General features: G+C 38.7%; 1 protein-coding gene across 1 annotated transcript in view; it reads left to right on the top strand.

Moving 5' to 3' along the window:
- Positions 1 to 1,978: 1,978 nt before the first annotated feature.
- Positions 1,979 to 26,745, top strand: part of Slc36a4 (solute carrier family 36 member 4) — a 101,305-nt gene continuing 76,538 nt past the window's right edge. The window contains exon 1 of the mRNA XM_005337194.4: positions 1,979 to 2,104. The gene's annotated coding sequence lies outside the window, so the exon portion shown is untranslated. The remainder of the gene's footprint in view (positions 2,105 to 26,745) is intronic.

The raw sequence follows: 26,745 nt of genomic DNA, 5'->3' as shown, positions 1-26,745 counted from the left end.
GTCCTGACTAAATGCTGGGGTGGGGGACATTGACTAGAGAACATTTCTCACTCATGGACCTTACATTCTGGTAGGAGAAACCTGGTCAGTGCCTCAGCCACCATGCCCAGCAGCCTGCCTGTGCTGATACCCACCTGGCATTTCTTCATTTTCTCTCATCCAACAGTTAGACTTTACTCTTCTACATTTCACCTGAGTGCAGCTCCATCCCAGCCCACCATAGAAGAATCACTTCCCTGCAGTTACACTTTGCAGAGTCCTCAGGCTTGCTTGGTGCTTGTGATGACTGAAATCTCTGACTTTGCACTATAGCTCCACACATTCCATCTTGTGCATGTCCACCCTTCTAATCTGTTTTTTCACTATGATAAGAGCCCAAATAATGGCGGGTTTAGTGGCCCTCAAATATGAAGTACTCTGATACAAATGCTGTCTGTACATAAATACCTTCTGCAGAAGATCTTGTTCTCCAAGAAAAGAGATTGTACAAGCTTCCCAAATTGAGTGGGGAATTAATCCTTGTAGAATTATAGCCTAAACACATCCTCCTTGTGAGGAGTTGTTTCCTCTATGATCTTCGTTTCAAATATGTCCTACTTCTACCTGCCCAAAGTTCTGCTGTCTGTGTTGAAAGGTCTCCTTTTACGTTCCCAGGTATAAACCCTGCATGAATTATGCACTTGTTTGCAGAAAACTGAACGGTAATATCTATGGTAGCACTAGTCATAAAAAGCTCTAATTAGAAACAATCAAATGTCCATCACAGTATAGTGGATTACTATATTGTGTTCTATTCATACAATGGAAGACTATACATTCTTTCATACAATGGAAAGCCCAACTGTATCAAACCACATGGAGGAATCTCACAAGCAAAAGAAGTCAGACATGCAAGAATTATGATTCCATTCACATAAAGTTCAAACCAGGCAAAGACAATATAGATTTTAGAAGTGGTTAACACTGGAGTAGGAGGGAGAGAGTGTTTGAAAGGGGCCATGAGAAAGCTGGAACCAGAATTTTTGGCCACTGTTTCAGCTTGGGTAGGTTTGATATTTGTCAAGTACTCTAAGCTGTGCCTGTCCCGTGGCAGGGCTCAACATATGTTAGTTAAAGTTAGTACTACACCTGCTTCTTTCTTTCTTTCTTTCTTTCTTTCTTTCTTTCTTTCTTTCTTTCTTTCTTTCTTTCTTTCTTTCTTTCTTTCTTTCTTTCTTCCTTCCTTCTTCCTTCCTTCCTTCTTTCCTTCCTTCCTTCCTTCCTTTCTTCCCTCCCTCCCTCCCTCCCTCCTTTCTTCCTTCCCTCCCTCCCTCCCTCCCTCCTTCCTTCCTTCCTTCCTTCCTTCCTTCCTTCCTTCCTTCCTTCCCTTCTTTCTTTCTTTCTTTCTTTCTTTCTTTCTTTCTTTTCTTTCTTTCTTTCTTTCTTTCTTTCTTTCTTTCTTTCTTTCTTTCTTTCTTTCTTTCTTTCTTTCTTTCATCTGCCCACTGCTCCCAAATTTTATAGGATGGCAGGGAGAAATTTCCTTCCAGTCCTGGTTCCAAAAGCATGAGTCAGGCACCTTCCTTGTCTATGAAAGTCATGAATACAGAAAAAAGGTCACATTGTAAAGAATGACCATGTATGCCAAACTATGAATTGGGAGTCATATGCTCAATAAAAAGGGGATCAGGTCAGTTTTCAGACAAAGAGAAGCAAGGAATGATTTGGGTGATGGTGTCAGAGGGCACATTACAAATTGGACATTGGAGGCCCACTTTTATCAAAATAAAACTGTCTATGCAATGTCAAAGCATATATTCAGCTTGAATATCTGCCTCAGAATTTAGTCCGTGCTTACCAAGTTCAGAACTGGTATTTCCTCTGCTAGAGAAAAAGCAGGTCAAACTTCATGTAATTAACACTGTAGTTTGTGTCTCTCTGGGATTTTATCCTGCTGCTTTTTATCTCACTCCCTGTTTCTCCTGTTTTATCTCAAGGCTTATGAACGCTCTCCTCTAGCAAACAATATAAATACAATAAGCAGAGTGACAGTTAGAACCTTGACATGGAAGTGGAGGCATCAGCACCAAGTTGTCCAATGGCACTGAGATAAAGCAGAGAAAATGTAAGTAACTGGGGCTCTGAAAAAAAGTTAGACATGGGTGGGGAGACGCTGAGAGAAAATTCGATGTGCAAAATTTCTGAGGTGAGCAGAACATTAAATGTTTTTTTTTGTAGGCAATTATTAAATATAAGAAATGCTTTGAATGATACTTCATATAGAATAGTGCTAAATAAATGTTATCCAAATGACTGGAAGAAAAGTGGAGAAACCAGGGATTTGCAGTCATTGGCAAGAAGGAATTTGATAAGTCATGAAATTGTAGAATTTAAAATGAAGTCTGTTGTCTGCTCCCCTTACAGGTGGTTTCCGTTTGAATACTTCAGAGCTTCAATTCACATTTGAGGCCAGTTAGGAGAAGAAAAGGTAGAAACACTAATGCATGGATTTTTAAAAAAGTAGTACATAGCTTCCTAAAATAATGGCTAGCTGAAGGATATTTTTTTAGGAAAAAAAATAAATTAAAATGTGGGAAAATTGGAAAGGACCCCAAAGGGCAATTTATCATGTCATTTTTCCTCTGGCTGTGAAATATAGAAATCACCAGTTGATAATAACAATATATTTGTATAGTACTTCTAGGTCCCAGGGTGCTTTTAAAGTCATCATCTCTGTTTAGTCTCACAAGGATGTGGGCACAATTCTGTATTGTTGAAACCCTGGAATAAGTTCTGAGAAATGCGTTGTTTGGCATGTTCGTTATGGTGGGAAGATTGCAGAGTGTCCTTATACAAACCTAGGGGCTATGTGTGTGATAACCCTTTTGCTCCTGGGCTACAAACCTCTACAGCATGTTACTGTACTGAATATTGTTGGTGATTGCAACATAATGAATGGTAGGTCTCTGTATATCTGAACATACCTAAACATAGAAAATACTAGGTGTCAGGAATCTTTCAATTTCAAAATGTTATGTGACTGTTTTTTGAGACTCAAATAAAGTCACTAGTGCAGAAATAATGAAGGCTTTTTGACTTATAGAAGTTCAGGTACCTTAAGACAGAATTATGGAATGTTCTCAGAAAAAATTCCTCCACACAAACATACATGTATTAATTTAGGAACAAGGGAAGTTATTGAGAATTAGTTTGCACTTTTCTTTTTGAAACTGTTAATTTTTTAGTATTATTTCCAAAAGTGTTTTTCCCCTCCTCCTCCCTGGATAGTTGCCACAAAGAGGGGAGGAGGTTTTGAGAATGGAAAGTGTCAAGTAGCCCTACCTGGAGGGGACTTCTCAGGGACTGAAGTGTGGCCATGTGTTCTGGGCTTCACCTTGCACCTGGGTACCACTTGCAGGCAGTGTCAAGAGCGGGCAGGATTTATATGGGACCTGCAGCTAGAGGAGTCAGAGGGGTTTCTGTGAGAGGTGCAGTTGTAGTGCCCAGTGCAACTAGCGCAACTAGTAGCTCAAGTCCAGAGCTCAATCTCCCGTGCACAAGAGGAAGTGATAAGGGCCATGGTCCTTGACCTTCTGTTTTCCTCAACTACTTATACCCTGGGGTTTGGATATGATCCATACAAGTGGAAAGAAAATTTAAAACTAATATGGGACTTGTTATTAATATTGGTAAACTGAGATTTTATTTGATTTAGAAAAATAAAGACATATGATGACATTTCTTGCACTTGAGGTGTCATGGAACCATTTTGTCTTCATTAATCTTTAATGGCATTTATGGAGCACCTACTGTGAGCCAGACTTTATGATTGGTATTGGGGATGTAGTAAGGAACAAGATAGAAATAGTCCCTGTCTTTGAGTAGCTTATTGTCTCTATCTGGAAAGAAGTAAACAAGGGATAGTAATACAGTGAGTGGACTTTTAAAAGACAGGAAGTACAGGAGTCTGAGATACCAGATAACAGGGCACATAACTGGTCTAGGGGCCAGGAGCAGCACTCACCTGCAAGCCACATTTAAGCTAAGATCTGAAGCATTCTGCTCTGCATCACACAATACTTCATTCTCGCCATTACTGCACTAAGTATTAACCATGGTAACGTGGCAATTGCTATTTTCAAATCTCTCTTTCACTCAGCATTGAGCTCCCAGAGGTCTGAAGGCATGATGTAAATTATTATTATATTTTTAATTTTTGTATCCTTAGTACCTGAGCACCTACACATATTTGCCTTCAATGCATGGCTGTTAGGAAACACAAAATGAAAGAAAGAATGAGTGAATGAGTGATGGGAGTCCTGCAGAGGTGTCAAGCATTCATCTGCACAGGGCGCAGGCTGGATGTTGTGTCCTAGGTAAGCAGTGCTACTATTATGTCCTCCTCCACACAGTTGACAAGCATCTGCTAATTGAGACTGCACTGCCACTGTGAGGACAGTCTGAGTAGTGCCAGGATTAGGACACCTGCGCCTGCTTTGGATCTCAGCTTCAGGCTAATGATAATATTAGCAATGAAGCCTCCTGGGTGAAGAAGAGAAGGGTCTCCCTCCCCCAAGGTTCCCCTTACTCAGAGTGCCCCCCAGTCTTGCTTCAAAGTAAGGGCTTAAAGATTTATCTTAAAGTACAGTCCAAATTAAAACAAAACAAAATTGCACTTTTATGGTACAATTTTTGGGACATAGAGAAACACTGCACCTTCCTTTCTTTGTGTGTAGTTAGAGAGGAGGACTCTGGCCCACCCCCACCCCCATAACCCTGGAAGCATAACTCTGGGAGTAGTGCCACCCCTGGTTGACCACCTTGACTGACACTGAGGCTGACACACCTCATAGGAGAAATGCTTCCACTGGAACATGCTCCTCACTGTCAGCCTTCCTCTGCCCTCCAGGGGGCTTCAAATGCTGGTAAATTCTGACTAGTGTCACTGGAAGAAAATAACATGCTTGTACCCAGTGCACCTTCCTCACTGGTCTCCTGATCAGTCTCCTGGTCAGCTGTCCTGGCCATTACTATGTAGTCCTATGAACTTGGAGACAGAAAACCTGACTCTGCTGATTTCCACGCCTTAGACCTCAGATTAGTTCATTCATCTTCTAAACAGTTAGCTTATCTACAAAATAAATATTAACACAGCTGACCTGTCTTATAGGCTGTTGAAGGAATCAAGTGGTATAGTATATAAATGCCTTTTGAAAACTTTAAAGCACGACACACATGCAATGTTTTATCCTTAAGTCCTATATGTCCAAAAACATCATGTGCATTAATGATTCCATTAGTAATCTACTACATTGTAGAATCTCATTGATTCTGTTTGTTAATCCACAGCCACAGAAATCAGCAACCAGGCATCCTTTTACCTGATAATCTCCTTTCTTTCATTGATTTATTAATCCACAAAAACAGTTATAAGCAAAATTCAGCATAAAGAATGTTTAACTAGTGCTTAGTGCATTCTAGGAGCTGTTCTAGGTGCTAGAGATAACATAGAGATCGAGAGAAGTCCCTGCTCTCACGCACTGGAGCCAGAGCAGGGAGCAAAAAGACAGTCTTTGCCCTTTGGGATTGACATTCTAGTGAGGGAGGGGGGAATTAGACAACCAAGCATATGAATAAATGTGTGTGTTGGGGGTGGGGAGAAAGTTAAACTCTCATTGAGCATAAAAGAGAGAAGATTGTTGTTTTTCTTTTGTCCTTATGAATCCTGAACTGCTAGTGAGAAAATTAGATGTAGAATATCTTTAAACTCTGTCCAATCCAATATCTGAAACAATTCTGAGTTAGGCAATGCTCAGAATCAACAGCAAAATGTTCACCTTTTCAGATGTCCTTCCTCTGTTTGGGTTCTAAAATTAGCACACACATTTACGGGGAGCTAGGGAAGAGGGGATGCAGGGTGTTCTTTTACAGGACATGATGCAGAAGGGCAGTGCTGACTGCCCCTGCTGCATGCCCCTTCCCTCTTCTGGCCTCCCTGAAGTGCCTCCTGTCCTCCAGTGTGCAGTGGAGTCTGCTATGTGTTCCTCAGACCCTGATCTCTCTCTTGGCTCAGTTGGATCCTGGGATTAACCCTAGCTGACCTGACTCCCCCTGCCTCTGCTGGTTATAGAATCCAGACCCATAGGCTTGAAGGTTACCTCACTTGTGGGGTCTAATGGGCTGACCTTCCATTCAACATCTGACCAACACAGGAACTGAAGAGATCCTGAAAGGTAAAACCTCAGGACCTTTTTCTGCTTAAGCACACTACACCATTAAGTCTGTGAGGGTTGTCCCAGAGACCTGCATGAGAGAGGGTGGCAAATCTCTTACCAATCTAATAACCAAATCCAACTCAAATAAAGCATTGTGGCACACATGAGTCTGGCTTTCCTGCTGCTCTCCACCTCTCCCTCTTTCTACCAATGCCTACATTTAGAAATGGGTTGGCATTTCTTTCTTGTTCTTTTTAATTCCAGTGGAAAATTTATTAATTAGTATCTATAAAAACAAATGTGGTAACAATATAGAGTATAGCTGAAAATTAATTTTGCCAGAGAAAAGCTATGTCAAGAAAACTTTTCAGATTATTGATATAGCCTGTTTTAGGCAATGAGTGGATTGTTTCTATATTTTTGCCATCTCACAGGACATGGTTAAACAGACTCACAAAACTAGTCCCTTTATTATGGTACTCTGACTTTTGTTACTTTATCACATTTTTTGTATTTTCTTTTAATTTTTTTTATTCTAATTTGTTATATATGGCAGCACAATGCATTACAATTCATATTACACATATGAAGCACAATTTTTCATATCTCTGGTTGTATATAATGTATATTCACACCATGTGTGTCTTCATACATGTATTTAGGGTAATAACGCCCATCTCATTCCACCACCTTTTTTACCCCCATGCCCCCTCGCTTCCCCTTTCACCCCTTTACTCTATCTAGAGTTTGTCTAATCCTCCCATGCTCCCCCTCCAACCCAATATGAATGAGCCTCCTTATATCAAAGAAAACATTCAGCATTTGTTTTTCTTGGGATTGGCTAACTTCACGTAGCATTATATTCTCCAACTCCATCTCTTTATCTGCAAATGCTATGATTTTATTCTCTTTTATTGCTGAGTAATATTCCATTGTGTATATATATCACATTTTTTTAATCCATTAATCTACTGAGGGGCATCTAGGTTGGTTCCACAGTTTAATTATTGTTAATTGTGCTGCTATAAACACTGATGTGGCTGTGTCCCTGTAGTATGCTGTTTTTAAGCCTTTTGAGTATAGACCAAGAAATGAGATAGCTGGGTCAAATAGTGATTCAATTCAAAGCTTTCCAAGAAATCTCCATACTGCTTTCTATATCGGCTGCACCATTTTGCAGTCCCACCAGCAATGTATGAGTGTACCTTTTCCCCCACATCCTTGCCAACACTTATTGTTGTTTGTGTTTTTAATAGCTGACATTCTGACTGGAGTGAGGTGAAATCTTAGAGTAGTTTTGATTTGCATTTCTCTAATTACTAGAGATGTTGAACATTTTTTCATATATTTGTTGATTGATTGTATATCATCTTCTGAAAGGTGTCTGTTCAGTTCCTTGGTCCATTTATTGATTGAGCTTTCTTTTTGTGTGTGTGTGTTTAGCTTTTTGAGTTCTTTATATGCCCAAGAGTTTAGTGCTCTATCTGATGTGTGTGTGGTAAAAATTTGCTCCCAAGATTCACCTCATTGATTGTTTCTTTTGTTGAGAAGAAGCTTTTTAAAAGTTTGAATCCATCCCATTTATAGATTCTTGATTTTAATTCGTGTGCTATAGGAGTCTTGTTAAGGAAGTTGGGGCCTAATCTGACATGATGGAGATTATGCCCTACTTTTTCTTTTAATAGGTGCAGTGTCATTTGTTTAATTCCTAGGTCCTTGATCCACTTTGAGTTGAGTTTTGTATATGGTGAGAGATAGGGGTTTAATTTCATTTTGTTGCATATGGATTTCCAGTTTTCCCAGCACTATTGTTAAAGAGGCTATCTTTTCTTCAATGTATACTTTTGGCACCTTTGACTAATATAAGATAATTGTAATTATATAGGTTAGTCTCTGTGTCCTCTATTCTGTACCATTGGTTTACCAGTGTATTTTTGTGTCAATACCATCCTGTTTTTTGTTACTATTGCTCTGTAGATAGTTTAAGGTCTGGTATAGTGATGCCACCTGCTTCACTCTTCTTGCTAAGGATTGCTTTAGCTATTTTGGGTCTCTTATTGATCTGGATGAATTTAATGACTACTTTTTGTATTTCTGTAAGGAATGTCATTGGAATTTTGATTGGAATCTCATTAAATCTGTATAGTGCTTTGGTAGTATGGGCATTTTGACAATATTAATTCTACCTACCCAAGAATAAGGGAGATCTTTTCATCTTCTAAGGTCTTCTTTAATTTCTTTCTCTACTATTCTGTAGTTTTTGTTGTAGAGGTCTTACACCTCTTTCATGGTTGATTCCCAATATTTTATTTTTTTTTGTGATTTCTTCTTTTTTTATTTATTATTTATTTATTTTTTTATTGTTGGTCATTCAAAACCTTACACAGTTCTTAATACATCATATTTCACAGTTTGATTCAAGCGGGTTATGAACTCCCAACTTTACCCCGTATACAGATTGCTGTATCACATCAGTTACCCTTCCATTGATTGACATATTGCCTTTCTAGTGTCTGATGTATTCTGCTGTCAGTCCTATTCTCTACTATCCCCCCTCCCCTCCCCTCCCCTTTTCTCTCTCTACCCCTTCTACTGTAAATCATTTCTTCCATTTGTATTATCTTGTCTTACCCCTCCATTACATAGTTCTTGATATATCATATTTCACATTTTGATTCAAGTGGGTTATGCACTCCCATTTTACCCCTTATACAGCTTGCAGAATCACATCAGTTACACTTCCATTGCTTTACATATTGCCATCCTAGTGTCTGTTGTATTCTGCTGCCTTTCCTATCCTCTACTATCCCCCCTCCCCTCCCCTCCCCTCCCCTCTTCTCTCTCTACCCCCCCTACTGTAATTCATTCCTCCCCCTTGTATTATTTTTCCCTTTGCCCTCACTTCCTCTTGTATGTAATTTTGTATAACCCTGAGGGTCTCATTCCATTTCCATGCAATTTCCCTTCTTTCTCCCTTTCCCTCCCACCTCTCAACCCTGTTTAATGATGGTCTTCTTCTCGTGCTCTTCTTCCCTAGTCTGTTCTTAATTACTCTCCTTATATCAAAGAAGACATTTGGCATTTGTTTTTTAGGGCTTGGCTAGCTTCACTTAGCATAATCTGCTCTAATGCCATCCATTTCCCTCCAAATTCTATGATTTTGTCATTTCTTAATGCAGAGTAATACTCCATTGTGTATAAATGCCACATTTTTTTATCCATTCGTCTATTGAAGGGCATCTAGGTTGGTTCCACAGTCTTGCTATTGTGAATTGTGCTGCTATGAACATCGATGTAGCAGTGTCCCTGTAGCATGCTCTTTTTAGGTCTTTAGGGAATAGACCGAGAAGGGGGATAGCTGGGTCAAATGGTGGTTCCATTCCCAGCTTTCCAAGAAATCTCCATATTGCTTTCCAAATTGGATGCACCAATTTGCAGTCCCACCAACAATGTACAAGTGTACCCTTTTCCCCACATCCTCGCCAGCACTTATTGTTGTTTGACTTTGTAATGGCTGCCAATCTTACTGGAGTGAGATGGTATCTTAGGGTGGTTTTGATTTGCATTTCTCTGACTGCTAGAGATGGTGAGCATTTTTCATGTACTTGTTGATTGATTGTATGTCCTCCTCTGAGAAGTGTCTGTTCAAGTCCTTGGCCCATTTGTTGATGGGATTATTTGTTATCTTATTGTCTAATTTTCTGAGTTCTTTATATACTCTGGATATTAGGGCTCTATCTGAAGTGTGAGGAGTAAAGATTTGTTCCCATGATGTAGGCTCCCTATTTACCTCTCTTATTGTTTCTTTTGCTGAGAAAAAACTTTTTAGTTTGAGTAAGTCCCATTTGTTGATTCTAGATGTTAACTCTTGTGCTATGGGTGTCCTATTGAGGAATTTGGAGCCCGACCCCACAGCATGTAGGTCGTAGCCAACTTTCTCTTCTATCAGATGCCGTGTCTCTGATTTGATATCAAGCTCCTTGATCCATTTTGAGTTAACTTTTGTGCATGGCGAGAGAAAGGGATTCAATTTCATTTTGTTGCATATGGATTTCCAGCTTTCCCAGCACCATTTGTTGAAGATGCTATCCTTCCTCCATTGCATGCTTTTAGCCCCTTTATCAAATATAAGAAAGTTGTAGTTTTGTGGGTTGGTTTCTGTGTCCTCTATTCTGTACCATTGGTCCACCCACCTGTTTTGGTACCAGTACCATGCTGTTTTTGTTACTATTGCTCTGTAGTATAGTTTGAAATCTGGAATTGCTATACCACCTGATTCACACTTCCTGCTTAGTATTGTTTTTGCTATTCTGGGTCTTTTATTCTTCCATATGAATTTCATGATTGCTTTCTCTATTTCTACAAGAAATGCCGTTGGGATTTTGATTGGCATTGCATTAAACCTATAGAGAACTTTTGGTAATATCGCCATTTTGATGATGTTAGTTCTGCCTATCCATGAACAGGGTATATTTTTCCATCTTCTAAGGTCTTCTTCAATTTCTCTCTTTAGGGTTCTGTAGTTTTCATTGTATAAGTCTTTCACCTCTTTTGTTAGGTTGATTCCCAAGTATTTTTTTCTTTTTGAGGATATTGTGAACGGAGTGGTTGTCCTCGTTTCCATTTCAGAGGATTTGTTGCTGATATACAGGAATGCCTTTGATTTATGCGTGTTGATTTTATAACCTGCTACTTTGCTGAATTCATTTATTAGCTCTAACAGTTTCTTTGTAGACCCTATTGGGTCTGCTAGGTATAGAATCATGTCATCTGCAAATAGTGATAACTTAAGTTCTTCTTTTCCTATTTTTATGCCTTTAATTTCTTTCATCTGTCTAATTGCTCTGGCCAATGTTTCGAGAACTATGTTGAACAGAAGTGGTGAGAGAGGGCATCCCTGTCTTGTTCCAGATTTTAGAGGGAATGCCTTCAATTTTTCTCCATTCAGAATGATGCTAGCCTGAGGCTTAGCATAAATTGCTTTTACAATGTTGAGGTATGTTCCTGTTATCCCTAGTTTTTCGAGAGTTTTGAACATAAACGGATGCTGTACTTTGTTGAATGCTTTTTCTGCATCTATCGAGATGATCATATGGTTCTTATTTTTAAGTCTATTGATGTGGTGAATAACATTTATTGATTTCCGTATATTGAACCAGCCTTGCATACCAGGGATGAATCCTACTTGATCATGGTGCACAATTTTTTTGATATGTTTTTGTATCCGATTTGCCAGAATTTTATTGAGGATTTTTGCATCTAGGTTCATTAGAGATATTGGTCTGTAGTTTTCTTTCTTTGAAGTGTCTTTGTCTGGTTTCAGAATCAGGGTGATGTTGGCCTCGTAGAATGAATTTGGAAGTTCTCCCTCTTTTTCTATTTCCTGAAATAGCTTGAAAAGTATTGGTATTAGTTCCTCTTTAAAGGTTTTGTAAAACTCTGCTGTATACCCATCCGGTCCTGGGCTTTTCTTAGATGGTAATCTTTTGATGGTTTCTTCTATTTCCTCAATTGATATTGGTTTGTTTAGGTTTTCTATATCCTCCTGACTCAATCTGGGCAGATTATATGACTTAAGAAATTTATCGATGCCTTCACTATCTTCTATTTTATTGGAGTATAAGGATTCAAAATAATTTCTGATTATCTTCTGTATTTCTGAAGTGTCTGTCGTGATCTTGCCTTTTTCATCCCTTATGCTAGTAATTTGAGTTCTCTCTCTTCTTCTCTTCGCTAGCATGGCTAAGGGTCTGTCAATTTTATTTATCTTTTCAAAGAACCAACTTTTTGTTTTGTCAATTTTTTCAATTGTTTCTTTTGTTTCGATTTCATTAATTTCAGCTCTGATTTTAATTATTTCTTGCCTTCTACTTCTTTTGCTGTTGTTTTGCTCTTCTTTTTCTAGGATTCTGAGATGAAGTATGAGATCATTTATTTGTTGGTTTTTTCTTTTTTTAAGGAATGAACTCCAAGCAATGAATTTTCCTCTTAGAACTGCTTTCAATGTGTCCCATAGATTCCGATATGTTGTGTCTGTGTTTTCATTAAACTCTAAGAATTTTTTAATTTCCTCCTTGATGTCTTCTAAAACCCATTGATCATTCAGTAACCTATTGTTCATTCTCCAAGTGATGCATGATTTTTCCTTGCTTCTTTTATCGTTGATTTTTAGTTTCATTCCATTATGATCAGATAAGATGCATGGTATTATCTCCGCTCCTTTATATTGTCTAAGAGTTGCCCTGTGACATAATATATGATCTATTTTTGAGAAGGATCCATGTGCTGCTGAGAAAAAAGTGTAGCTGCTTGATGTTCGGTGGTATATTCTATATATGTCAATTAAGTCTAGGTTGTTAATTGTGTTATTGAGTTCTATAGTTTCCTTATTCAACTTTTGTTTGGAAGATCTGTCCAGTGGTGAGAGAGGTGTGTTGAAGTCTCCCATGATTATTGTATGGTGGTCTATTAGACTCTTGAACTTGAGAAGAGTTTGCTTGATGAACACAGCAGCACCGTTGTTTGGGGCATATATATTTATGATTGTTATGTCTTGTTGGTGTATGGTTCCCTTGAGCAGTATGTAGTGTCCTTCTTTATCCCTTTTGATTAACTTTGGTTTGAAATCTATTTTATTTGATATGAGTATGGACACTCCTGCTTGTTTCCGCAGTCCATATGAGTGATATGATTTTTCCCAACCTTTCACCTTCAGTCTATGTATATCCTTTCCTATCAAATGCATCTCCTGTAGGCAGCATATTGTTGGGTCTTGTTTTGTGATCCATTCAACTAGCCTGTGTCTCTTAATTGGTGAGTTTAAGCCATTAACATTTAGGGTTATTATTGAGATATGGTTTGTTCTTCCAGCCATATTTGTTTATTAATGCTGCTAAACCTGATTTGTTTTCCTCTTTGATTATTTTCCCCCCTTTACTGTCCTACCTCCCACTGTTGGTTTTCATTGTTGTTTTCCATTTCCTCTTCCTGTAGTGTTTTGCCAAGGATTTTTTGAAGAGATGGTTTTCTAGCTGCAAATTCTTTTAACTTTTGTTTATCATGGAATGTTTTAATTTCATCTTCCATCCTGAAGCTTAATTTCGCCGGATACACGATTCTTGGTTGGAACCCATTTTCTTTTAGCGTTTGAAATATGTTATTCCAGGATCTTCTAGCTTTTAGAGTCTGTGTTGAGAGATCAGCTGTTATCCTGATTGGTTTACCCCTAAATGTAATCTGCTTCCTTTTTCTTGTAGCTTTTAAAATTCTCTCCTTATTCTGTATGTTGGACATCTTCATTATAATGTGTCTAGGTGTGGATCTCTTATGATTTTGCACATTCGGCGTCCTGTAGGCTTCTAGGATTTGGGGTTCTGTCTCATTCTTCAAGTTTGGGAAGTTTTCTTGTATTATTTCACTGAATAAATTGTCTATTCCTTTGGTTTGGAGCTCTGTGCCTTCCTGTATCCCAATGACTCTTAAGTTTGGTCTTTTGATATTATCCCATATTTTCTTGGATGTTCTGCTCATGATTTCTTAGCAGACTTGCTGAGCTGTCTATGTTCTTTTCAAGTTGAAATACTCTGTCTTCATTGTCTGATGTTCTATCTTCTAAGTGATCCACTCTGCTGGTAGTATTCTCAATTGAGTTTTTAAGTTGGTTTATTGCTTCCTGCATTTCTAGGATTTCTATTTGTTTTTTATTTCGTCTATCTCCCTGTGAAATTGATCTTTTACTTCCTGGATTTGTTTATGTAGTTCCTTGTCAATGTGATCTTTCATTGTCTGATTTTGCTGTCTCATGTCTTCCTTGAGACTCCAGATCATCTGAAGCATGTATATCCTGACCTCTCTGTCTGACATTCCATCTGTTGCAGCTATTACCTCTTCTAGAGTTGAGTTGACCTGCATTGCCTGTGGTCCTTTCTTTCCTTGTCTTTTCATACTGCTGGCGTTTCTTTCTGCTTGGTGAAACTGTTGTTTTTGAAATTTTCCCTCTATTTATTTATATTGCTCTTGTATAGTTGAAAAGTCTCCCTTGCAGGACAGGTGGTGGCTGTGATCCTCCACCAATTGGTGCGATCCGTCTACCACGCTAGCGGGCCCTAGGTCTGCTCTGCTGGCCGGTCGAAGGTCTGTCTACCCAGCAGGCGCGAGGGCCACCTCTGTCTCTCCGTAGGTTGCTGGGCCTAACCTCCCGATGGGTCCCCGGTAGGTACGCCTACCTTGCAGGCACTGGGGGTGGGGCCGGCTCCGGCCCGCAACAAGCCGCTGGGCCTGATCTGCCGGTGGTCACAGTCCCGCCTACCTTGCAGGCACTGGGGGAGGGGACAGTCCTGCCCCTCAGCAGGCCGCTAGGCCTGATCTGCTGGTGGTCACAGTCCCGCCTACCTTGCAGGCACTGGGGGAGGGGACGGGCCTGCCCCTCGCCAGGCCACTGGACCTGTCTTGCTGGTGGGTCGCAGGACCGCGTTCCCTGCAGGCGCGTGTGTCAGCTCTCCCAATATTTTATTTTTTTGAGGCTATTGTAAATAGGGTAGCTTTCCTCATTTCCCTTTACAGAAATGTCTTTGATTTATGGGTATTGATTTTGTATCTTGCTACTTTGCTGAATTTATTTACTAGTTCTAGAAGTTTACTGGTGGAATTTTTTGGGTCGTCTAGGTATAGAATCATATCATTGGCAAAAAGTGCTAATATGAGTTCTTCTTTTCCTATCTGTATCCCTTTAATTTCTTTCATCTGTCTAATTGCTCTGGCCAGTGTTTCAAGAACTGTTAATAAGAAGTAGTGAGGGCTGGGGATGTGGCTCAAGCGGTAGCGCGCTCGCCTGGCATGCGTGCGGCCCGGGTTTGATCCTCAGCACCACATACCAACAAAGATGTTGTGTCTGCGGAGAACTAAAAAATAAATATTAAAAAAATTCTCTCTCCTCTCTCACTCTCTCTTAAAAAAAAAAAAGTGGTGAAAAAGGGCATCCCTGTCTTGTTCCAGTTTTTAGAGGGGATGCTTTCAATTTTTCTCTATTTAAAATGATGTTGGCCTGGGTCTTAGCATACAATATTGAGATATGTTCCTGTTATCTCTAGTTTTTCTAGTGTTTTGAACATGAAGAGATGTTTTGTCTCTTTTTGTCAAATGCTTTCTCTGAATCTATTGAGATGATCACATGATTTTTATGTTTGAGTCTATTTATGTGATAAATTACAATTATTGATTTCTGTATGCTGAACCATCCTTGCATTTCTGGGATGAACATATCTTTTTGATATGTTTTTATATTCTATTTGCCAGAATTTTACTGAGAATTTTTGCATCTATGTTCATTAGAGATATTGGTCTGAAGTTTTCTTTCTTTTTTTTTTTTTTCTTTTTTTTATTGGTTGTTCAAAACATTACAAAGCTATTGACATATCATGTTTCATACATTAGATTCAAGTTGGTTATGAACTCCCATTTTTACCCCAAATACCGATTGCAGAATCACATCTGTTACATATCCACATTTTTACATAATGCCCTATTAGTATCTGTTGTATTCTGCTCCCTTTCCTATCCTCTACTATCCCCCCTCCCCTCCCATCTTGTCTCTCTACCCCATCTACTGTATTTCACTTCTCTCCTTGTTTATTTACCCATTCCCCTCGCAACCTCTTATGAGTGCTTTAGTATAACAATGAGCATCTCCCTTCATTACCATGCAATTTCTCTTTTCTCTCCCTTTCCCTCCCACCTATTGTATCTGTTTAATGTTGATCTTTCCTTCCTGCTCTTCCTCCCTGCTCTGATCCTGGTTATTCTCATTATATCAAAGAAGACATTTGGTATTTGTTTTTTAGGGATTGGCTAGCTTCACTAAGCATAATCTGCTCTAGTGCCATCCATTTCCCTGCAAAATCCATGATTTTGTCATTTTTTAGTGCTGCGTAATATTCCATGGTGTATAAATGCCACATTTTTTTTATCCATTCATCTATTGAAGGGCATCTGGGTTGGTTCCACAGTCTAGCAATTGTGAATTGTGCCGCTATGAACATCGATGTGGCAGTATCCCTGTAATAAGCTCTTTTAAGGTCTTCAGAGAATAGTCCGAGAAGGGCAATAGCTGGGTCAAATGGTGGTTCCATTCCCAACTTTCCCAGGAATCTCCATACTGCTTTCCAAATTGGCTGCACTAGTTTGCAGTCCCACCAGCAATGTACAAGAGTACCCTTTTCCCCACATCCTCGCCAGCACTTGTTGTTGTTTGAGTTCATAATGGCTGCCAATCTTACTGGAGTGAGATGGTATCTTAGGGTGGTTTTGATTTGCATTTCTCTGACTGCTAGAGAAGGTGAACATTTTTTCATATATTTGTTGATTGATTGTATGTCCTCCTCTGAGAAGTGTCTGTTTAGGTCTTTGGCCCATTTGTTGATTGGGTTATTTGTTTTCTTATTGTTTAATTTTTTGAGTTCTTTGTATACTCTGGATATTAGGGCTCTATCTGAAGTGTGAGGAGTAAAAATTTGTTCCCAGGATGTAGGCTCTCTATTTACCTCTCTTATTGTTTCTCTTGCTGAGAAAAAACTTTTCAGTTTAAGTAAGTCCCATTTGTTGATTCTTGTTATTAACTCTTGTGCTATAGGTGTCCTGTTAAGGAATTTGGAACCCGACCCCACAATATGTAGATCGGAGCCAACTTTTTCCTCTATCAGGCACAGAGTCTCTGTTTTGATATCTAGTTCCTTGATCCACTTTGAGTTAACTTTTGTGCATGGCGAGAGGAGGGGATTCAGATTCATTTTGTTGCAAATGGATTTCCAGTTTTCCCAGCACCATTTGTTGAAGATGCTATCCTTCCTCCATTGCATGCTTTTAGCTCCTTTATCAAATATAAGATAGTTGTAGCTTTGTGGATTAGTCTCTGTGTCCTCTATTCTGTACCATTGGTCCACCCATCTGTTTTGGTACCAGTACCATGCTGTCTTTGTTACTATTGCTCTGTAATATAGTTTGAAATCTGGTATCGCTATACCGCCTGATTCACGCTTCCTGCTTAGAATTGCTTTTGCTATTCTGGGCCTTTTATTTTTCCATATGAATTTCATGGTTGCTTTATCTATTTCTACAAGAAATGCCGTTGGGATTTTGATTGGCATTGCATTAAACCTATAGAGAACTTTTGGTAATATCGCCATTTTGATGATGTTAGTTCTGCCTATCCATGAACAGGGTATATTTTTCCATCTTCTAAGATCTTCTTCTACTTCTCTCTTTAGGGTTTTGTAGTTTTCATTGTATAGATCTTTCACCTCTTTTGTTAGGTTGATTCCCAAGTATTTTATTTTCTTTGAGGATATTGTGAATGGAGTGTTTTTCCTCATTTCCATTTCAGAAGTTTTGTCGCTGATATACAGAAATGCCTTTGATTTATGCGTGTTAATTTTATATCCTGCTACTTTGCTGAATTCATTTATTAGTTCTAGTAGTTTTTTTGTGGACCCTTTTGGTTCTTCTAGGTATAGAATCATGTCGTCCGCAAAAAGTGATAATTTAAGTTCTTCTTTTCCTATTTTTATGCCTTTAATTTCTTTCGTCTGTCTAATTGCTCTAGCCAGTGTTTCGAGAACTATATTGAATAGAAGTGGCAATAGAGGGCATCCCTGTCTTGTTCCAGATTTTAGGGGGAATGCCTCTAATTTTTCTCCATTCAGAATGATGCTAGCCTGGGGCTTGGCATAAATAGCTTTTACAATGTCGAGGTAAGATCCTGTTATCCCTAGTTTTTCTAGTGTTTTGAACATAAAGGGATGCTGTACTTTGTTGAAAGCTTTTTCTGCGTCTATCGAGATGATCATATGGTTCTTATCTTTAAGTCGATTGATGTGGTGAATAACATTTATTGATTTCCGTATATTGAACCATCCTTGCATCCCAGGGATGAATCCTACTTGATCATGGTGTACAATTTTTTTGATGTGCCTTTGTATCCGATTCGCCAGAATTTTATTGAGGATTTTTGCATCTAGGTTCATTAGAGATATTGGTCTGTAGTTTTCTTTCTTTGAGGTGTCTTTGTCTGGTTTTGGAATCAGGGTGATGTTGGCCTCATAGAATGAATTTGGCAGAGCTCCCTCTTTTTCTATTTCCTGAAATAACTTGAAAAGTATTGGTATTAATTCTTCTTTAAAGGTTTTGTAAAACTCCGCTGTATACCCATCCGGTCCTGGGCTTTTCTTGGTTGGAAGTCTTTTGATTGCTTCTTCTATTTCCTCTATTGATATTGGTCTGTTTAAGTTGTGGGTATCCTCCTGACTCAGTCTGGGCAAATCATATGACTTAAGGAATTTATCGATGTCTTCACTATCCTCTATTTTATTGGAATATAGGTTTTCAAAATAATTTCTAATTGTCTTCTGTATTTCTGTTGTGTCTGTTGTAATATTGCCTTTTTCATCCCGTATGTTAGTAATTTGAGTTCTCTCTCTTCTTCTCTTCGTTAGCATGGCTAGGGGTCTGTCAATCTTGTTTATTTTTTCAAAGAACCAACTTTTAGTTTTGTTAATTTTTTCAATAGTTTCTTTTGTTTCAATTTCGTTGATTTCCGCTCTGATTTTAATTATTTCTTGCCTTCTGCTACATTTGCTGTTGTTTTGCTCTTCCTTTTCTAGGGCTTTGAGATGGAGTGTGAGCTCATTTATTTGTTGGTTTTTCCTTTTTTTGAGGTATGACCTCCAGGCGATGAATTTCCCTCTTAAAACTACTTTCATTGTGTCCCATAGATTCCGATATGTTGTGTCTGTGTTTTCATTTATCTCTAAGAATTTTTTGATTTCCTTCTTTATGTCTTCTGTAACCCATTGATCATTCAATAACATATTGTTCATTTTCCATGTGATGTAGGATTTTTCCTTCCTTCTTTTATCATTGATTTCCATTTTCATTGCATTATGATCAGATAAAATGCATGGTATTATCTCCACCCCTGTATATTTACTGAGGGATGCCCTATGACATAATATATGGTCTATTTTTGAGAAGGATCCATGTGCTGTTGAAAAAAAAGTATAGCCACTTGATGTTGGATGATATATTCTATATATGTCAGTTAAGTCTAGGTTGTTGATTGTGATATTGAGTTCTATAGTTTCTTTATTCAACTTTTGTTTGGAAGATCTGTCCAATAGTGAGAGAGGTGTGTTGAAGTCACCCATAATTATTGTATTGTGGTCTATTTGGTTCTTGAACTTGATGAGAATTTCTTTCATGAACGTCACAGCCCCATTATTTGGTGCATAAATATTGATGATTGTTATGTCTTGTTGGTGAATGGTTCCTTTTAACAGTATATAATGACCTTCCTTATCCCTTTTGATTAATTTAGTCTTGAAGTCGATTTTATTCGATATGAGGATGGCCACACCTGCCTGCTTGTGAAGTCCGTGTGCGTGGTATATTTTTTCCCAACCTTTCACCTTCAGCCTGTGTATGTCTTTTCCAATCAGATGCGTCTCCTGGAGGCAGCATATTGTTGGGTTTGTTTTTTTAATCCATGTTACCAGCCTATGTCGCTTTATTGGAGAGTTTAAGCCATTAACGTTTAGAGTTACTATTGATGTATGGTTTGTACTTCCAGCCATGTTTGATTATTTATCTTCTTTTAGTTTGTTTCTCCTAGCTTAGCTTTCCCCCGCCCTCTGGCTTTATAGAGGTACTTCCCACTGATGGTTTTGGTTATTGTTTTTCATTTCTTCCTCATGCAATGTTTTGCTCAAGACGCTTTGCAATGCTGGTTTTCTGGCTACGAACTCTTTTAGTTTTTGTTTATCCTGAAAGATTTTTATTTCGTTGTCGTACCTGAAGCTTAATTTTGCTGGATACAAAATTCTTGGTTGGCAACCATTGTCTTTCAGTGTTTGAAATACGTTGTTCCAGGATCTTCTCGCTTTTAGCGTCTGTGATGAAAAATCTGTTGTTAACCTTATTGGTTTACCCCTAAATGTAATCTGCCTCTTTTCTCTTGTAGCTTTTAATATTTTCTCTTTGTTCTGTATGTTGGATATCTTCATAACAATGTGTCTTGGCGTTGGTCTACTGTGATTTTGTGTGCTCGGTGTCCTGTATGCATCTACAATTTGTATATCTGTTTCCTTTTTTATTTCTGGAAAGTTTTCTGTAATTATTTCATTCAGCAGGTTACTCATTCCCTTGGTATTAATCTCTGTGCCTTCTTCTATCCCGATGACTCGCAAATTTGGTTTTTTTATATTATCCCAAATCTCTTGGATGTTTTTCTCGTGATTTTTTACCAGCCTATCTGAGTTGGCTAGACTCCTTTCAAGATGATATATTTTGTCTTCATTATCTGACGTTCTGGCTTCTACTTGTTCCACTCTGTTGGTGATACTCTCGATTGAGTTTTTAATTTGGTTTACCGTTTCCTTCATTTCCAGAATTACATTTTGATTTTTTTTAATAATCTCTATTTCCTGATAAAGATGCTTAACTTCCTCTTTTATCTGTTTCTGTAATTCACTTTCAATGTGATCTTTAAGATTCTTTTCCATCTGTCTAAGGTGTTCCTTGAGTTCTTTATATGGCCATTTTTCTGATGACTCTAAGTCCTCCTGAATATTTAGGCTGTCCTTCATTGTTTGTACTCCTTTTCTTCCTTGCTTTTTTATGCTCATGTTACTTCTTGTTCTGTTTGACTGCTGAGTTATTGTTTATTCTTATAAATTTATTGGATGCTTGGGAGGAGAGATAATAGAAGGGAAGGGAAGAAGTCACTAAAGAGAATGAGTGTAGGCAGGTAGAGTTTAGGAAAGGGGAAGTAAGAAAATTGAAAAGAAATGAAAAGACAGAAGAAAAAAGTGAAAAGAAAGAAAGAAAAGAACAAAAAATTAAGACTTTAAAACAAAAAAAAATTATAGTGATAATAAAAAATGAAAATTAAAGTTTAAAAAATAATAGTAACCATAATAGAATAAAAAGAATTTAAAAAATTGAAACCATTAATAAGAAAGTTAAAGAACAACAACTAATCAACATCAAAAAGTAAAAAAAAATAAAAATAAAAAATAAAAAAATAAAAAGATAAAAAAAATAGAAAAATTTTAAAAAGTACTAATAATAATCATTGAAAAATAATAATAATAATAAATGCAGTCATAGAGCTCGGTTAACTTCTCTTCCAGTAGGTGGAGCTATGCCCACTGGGCCAGGCTTCTTTTCTTGATAGGTAGGAACCAATCACTGTGCCTCAGCTCTTCTTCCCAGACTGTGTGGGTCTCCAATCCTGAGTACTCAGAGCCTTCTCTTGTGGTTCCTCAATCCAGGCCCCGCTCACCTGTGACGCTTACCACAATACTGGCTACACGCTGGGTCTACTCCTGGGAGCTCTGTTTTCATGGATGCCTGGCCACACCCTTTCTGTTTGCCTCCCTCAGACCCCAAGTTTGTATGGCTTGGGGCTGAGGGCCCCAGCAAACTTGTTTGCCCTCAGGTAGTGACTCCCCTGGTATCTGGTGCAAGGGACCTCTGTTGTCAGCACTGGTGGAAAGCAATAGCTGTGAGTTCTGCTCTGCAGTTCCCACGTCCCTCCTGATTCCCTGGGTCCGGCTATGGTGCTCAGTTGGTTTTTACCTCTGTGAGTTCAGGTGGGACTAGTTATTTCTGTGGGATTGTTAGTGCTGAGACACGAGAAGCAGGGGAACCAGAGCTTGCATGCCGCTGATTCGTGCTCAGTGTGTGTTTTCTGAGGGGCCCAGGCTGCACGCCTTAGCTCCACGTCAGCTCAGCTTTGCCTAGTGATCCTGAGCAAGCAGGCTGTGGGCCGTGCTCGGGCGCCGCGGTTGTCCGCGGCCTCAGCAGCGACGCTGGGACCTCCGTCGCTCCTTGGCTAGGTGCCTGGCTCCCCAAGCGGTTGCCGCTGCAGCTCTCCGGCCCCTCCCTCTGGAGCGCGGGTCCCCTTGCAGGGGACTGCCAAGCAACTCCAGAACCGTTTTTGCCCAAAGGTGCAGCAGGGAACACGCAACCACTGCGTTCGGAGTCGTGGTCCCGCCTTCAGAGGATAGGACTCGGCACACAGCCCAGTTCCCGTCTCTAGGTGCGGCAGCAGGACGATGTAGTCAGAGCAGGAAGCAAATGGCGGCTCCCGCGGAGTGGATTTTCGGCCCCGAAACCACAGCCCAGCCAACAATCCCAATCCACTAACTCTCCTTGCATAGAAAATATTCAAAAAAAAAAAAAAAAAGGTGTTGTACTGAGCTTTCTTTGTCAGGTACTTACAATCCGCAGATGATTACGTATTCAGCTTCTCTGCCAGTAGCGAAGTGAAAGAGGCAGCAGATGGGCGCAGAGCACCCGCGGCTCTGAGCAGAAAAGCGTCTCTATTTCAATCTCCTTGTTTTTTCTGCTGCTTGGCAAGGTGGTCCACTACAGATTAATGGTGAAAGGAGCTCTAACATGCTGCTTAAACTCTCGATTAGAGCCGCTGCTCAGAGCCCCACTCTCAGCACTTCAGCAACCCCTGTACGCAGTGGCCATCTTCCTGAAGTTTTCTTTCTTTGTTGTGTCTTTTCCTGGTTTTGGAATCAGGGTGATATTGGCCTCATAGAATGGTTTTGGAAGTGCTGCCTCTTTTTCTATTTCCTGAAACAAAAGTATTGGTATTAGTTCTTCTTTAAAGGTCTTGTAGAACTCGGCCGTATAACCATCTGGTCCTGGGCTTTTCTTGGTTGAAAGGCTTCTGATGGCATCTTCTATTTCATTGCTTGAAATTGATCTGTTTAAATTGTGTATATCATCCTGATTCAATTTCTTTTTTTTTTTTAAAGAGAGAGTGAGAGAGGAGGGAGAGAGAGAGAGAGAGAGAGAGAGAGAGAGAGAGAGAGAGAGAGAGAATTTTTAATATTTATTTTTTAGTTCTGGGCGGACACAACATCTTTGTTGGTATGTGGTGCTGAGGATCGAACCCGGGCCGCACGCATGCCAGGCGAGCGCGCTACCGCTTGAGCCACAACCCCAGCCCCCATCCTGATTCAATTTCAGCAAATCATATTGCTCTAGGAATTTATCGATGCCTTCGATATTTTCTATTTTATTGGAGTACAAGTTCTCACAATAATTTCTAATTATCTTCTGTATTTCTGTAGTGTCTATTGTGATATTTCTTTTCTCAGCATGTATTTTAGTAATTTTAGTTTTCTCTCTCTTTCTCTTCATTAGCATGTCTAAGGGTTTGTCAATTTTATTTACTTTTTCAAAGAACCAACTTTTTATTCTGTCATTTTTTCAATTTCATTGATTTCAGCTCTGATTTTAATTATTTCCTGTCTTCTGCTGCTTTTGGTGTTGATTTACTCTTCTTTTTCTAGGACTTTGAGATATAATGTTAAGCCATTTATTTCTTGACTTTTTCTTCTTTTAAGGAATGAATTCCATGCAATGAACTTTTCTCTTAGAACTGCCTGCATAGTGTCCCAGAGATTTCAATATGTTGTACTTGTGTTCTCATTCACCTCTAAAAAATTTGTAATCTCCTTTTTGATGTCTTCTGCAACCCATTGTTCATTCAGTAGCTTATTATTTAGTTTCCAGGTGTTGGAGTAGCTTTTATTTCTTATTTTATCATTGATTTCTAATTTCATTCCATTATGGTCTGATAGAATGCAGGGTAGTATCTCTACTATTTTTTTATATTTGCTAAGAGTTGCTTTGTGAAATAATATATGGTCTATTTTGGAGAAGGACCCATGTGCTGCTGAGAAGAAAGTGTACTTGCTTGTTGAAGGATGAAATATTCTATATATGTCAGTTAAGTCTAACTTATTGATTGTATTATTGAGTTCTATAGTTTATTTGTTCAGCTTTTGTTTGGAAGATCTATCCAGTGATGAAAGAGGTGTGTTAAAGTCACCCAGAATTATTGTGTTATGGTCAAATTTAACTTTTGAACTTGAGAAGAGTTTGTTTGATGAATGTAGATGCTCCATTGTTTGGGGCATATATATTTATAATTGTTATGTCTTGTTGGTGTATTGTTCCCTTGAGTAGTATGAAATGTACTTCTTTGTCCCTTTTGATTAACTAATCTATTTTATTTGATATGGGGATGAAAAACCCTGCTTACTTCTGCAGTTCACATGAGTGGTATGATTTTTCCCAACCTTTCACCTTCAGTCTGTGGATGTCTTTTCCTATAAGAGGCAGCATACTGTTGGGATTTTTTTTTTTATCCAATCAGCTGGCCTATGTCTTTTGATGGGTGAGTTTAGTCCATTAACATTCAGATTATTATTGAGACATGATTTGTATTCCCAGCCATTTTTGTTATTTAACCTGACTTGGTTTCTCCTTTGATTAGCTTTGCCTTTAGTGTAATACCTCCCTCTAGTGATTTTCGTTGTTGTTTTTCATTTTCTCTTTATAAAATATTTTGCCAAGGAAGTTCTGTAGTGCAGGTTTTCTAGCTGTAAGTTCTTTTAACTTTTGTTTATTATGGAAGGTTTTTATTTCATTATCAAACCTAATTTTACTGGATACAAAATTCATTTTCTTTCAGAGCTTGGTAAATGTTGTTCCAGGATCTTCTAGTTTTCAGGGTCTAGATTGAAAAATCTGTACATAACCTAATTGGTTTCCCCATATATGTAATCTGATTCCTTTCCCTTGTGGCTTTTAATATTATCTACTTATTCTATATGTTAGGCATTTTTATTATAATGTGACTTGGTATGGATCTGTTGAGATTTTGTACATTTGGTGTCCTGTAAGCCTCTTGAATTTGGCTTTCTAATTTGTTCTTCATGTTTGGAAATTTTTCTGATATTATTTCATTGAATAAGTTGTTCATCCCTTTGGTTTGGAACTCTATGCCTTCCTCTATCCCAATAACTCTTAAATTCAATCTTTTAATGCTAGCCCATATTTCTTGACTATTATGTTCATGGTTTCTTACCATTTTCACTGTGTCGTCTATAGTCTTTTCATTATTATATATATTTTTTCATTGTCTGAGGTCCTGTCTTCCAAGTGATCTAATCTGTTGGTGATGCTTTCAATTGAACTTTTAATTTGGTTTATTGTTTCTTTCATTTCAAGGATTTCTGTTTGGTTTTTCTTTAGAACCTCTATCTCCCTATTGAAGTAATCTTTTTCTTCCTGTATTTGCTTATGTAGCTCTTTGTTGAAATGATTTTGCTTCCTGTATTTGCTTTCTTATATCATTCTTTAATTCACAAAACATTTTAATTATGTACATCCTGAACTCCTTCTCTGTGATTTCATCTGCTCTGCTGGCCATGGATCCTAATAATGTGGTATCTTAATTTTTGCCGGGGGCACTTTCTTCCTTATCTTCCTTTCTAGCTCTGTGGATTCGAGGCATTACTATTTTTACCCCATATGCTTATAGTGCCCCTTAAGGTTCCAATGCCTCTCCTTTGAGGGGAAGGACAATGTTTACAGATCCCAATCTAAACAAAATACCACCTAAAAACAAATAGTTGTTGTTAAAACATTTACAGTTTGGTCACAATATACAGAAATGGTAAATTCAATTATTATCTACAATATAATCAGTAGGTTTGTAAAAGTGTTTACAGTTTCTGATGGTGGACAAAGAACCAGGGGGTAGGTGTAGGAAGATATGCTGAGGAGGTATGAGATGAGGATGAAGAGTTATTATATATTAGGAAGTGTGAAAGAGAAATCTAAAGAAGGAGGTTAGTAGCAGGAGAATAGAGAGGTAGTAATTTTGGGTAGACAAGTAAGAGGGAAGATAGTAGAGTACATAAAACAAACACACATATATATTAAGGAAAATGAAAAAATGTTAAAATAGTAAAAATTGAAGAGAAAAAGAAAACAAACAAACAAAAAGAATGTAGAGAACAACTGTAATATACTATTTAGTTGTCTCAGTCCTCAATATCCTAATTCATGCAAACTTGGTTTCACATATGTTGGGGGTATGAGGGCAGAGGAATAAAGAGGGAGAAGAAAGAAAAAATATTGAAGTAAGAAACAAGGATTATTTTGGTTGGAAATCAGTATCTTTCCTGCTTCCCTTCTCATCCAATAGGTGGGATTTTCTGTTCCTAGTTGGTATCTCTGACCTCAGGATGGTGGGGGTTACCAGAGTTTGAGGGTTGGTCTTGAGTGCCGGGCACCTAGCAGTGGGGTATGGCACCCGCCATCCCATTGGGAGGGAGTCTGCACCTAAAGGATCTCCTTTGGGGTTTGTTCCTGTGATGTGGTGCCTGGTCTTATCGCGCCTGTAGACCTTACGGTTCCTGCCCTCTAAATTAGTCTCTAAAGTGTATCTCTCTCACCCTCTCTCTTTCTACTTCCTAATCAGGAACCTTTCTCTCTGGGAGTCTTGTGTGTTGCACTCTGGTGGCTGCACAGCAGCCGGGGAGGGCTGTTTTGTATTGGGCAGTTACTCTGCTGAGTAAGCAGCTGCTGGGGATTGGAGGGAATTAGAAAACTATGCATACCTGGCTATCCAGGGTTCTAAACTGGTAGTTGCCCCAACTAAAGATGTGATGGAGGCAGCTGCTTTCAT

Source organism: Ictidomys tridecemlineatus, chromosome 4 (genome assembly GCF_052094955.1).
Source record: "Ictidomys tridecemlineatus isolate mIctTri1 chromosome 4, mIctTri1.hap1, whole genome shotgun sequence".
Classification (NCBI taxonomy): Eukaryota; Metazoa; Chordata; class Mammalia; order Rodentia; family Sciuridae; genus Ictidomys; species Ictidomys tridecemlineatus.
The sequence above is the reverse complement of the archived record's forward strand: the minus strand, read 5'-3'. Positions and strand labels throughout refer to the sequence as shown.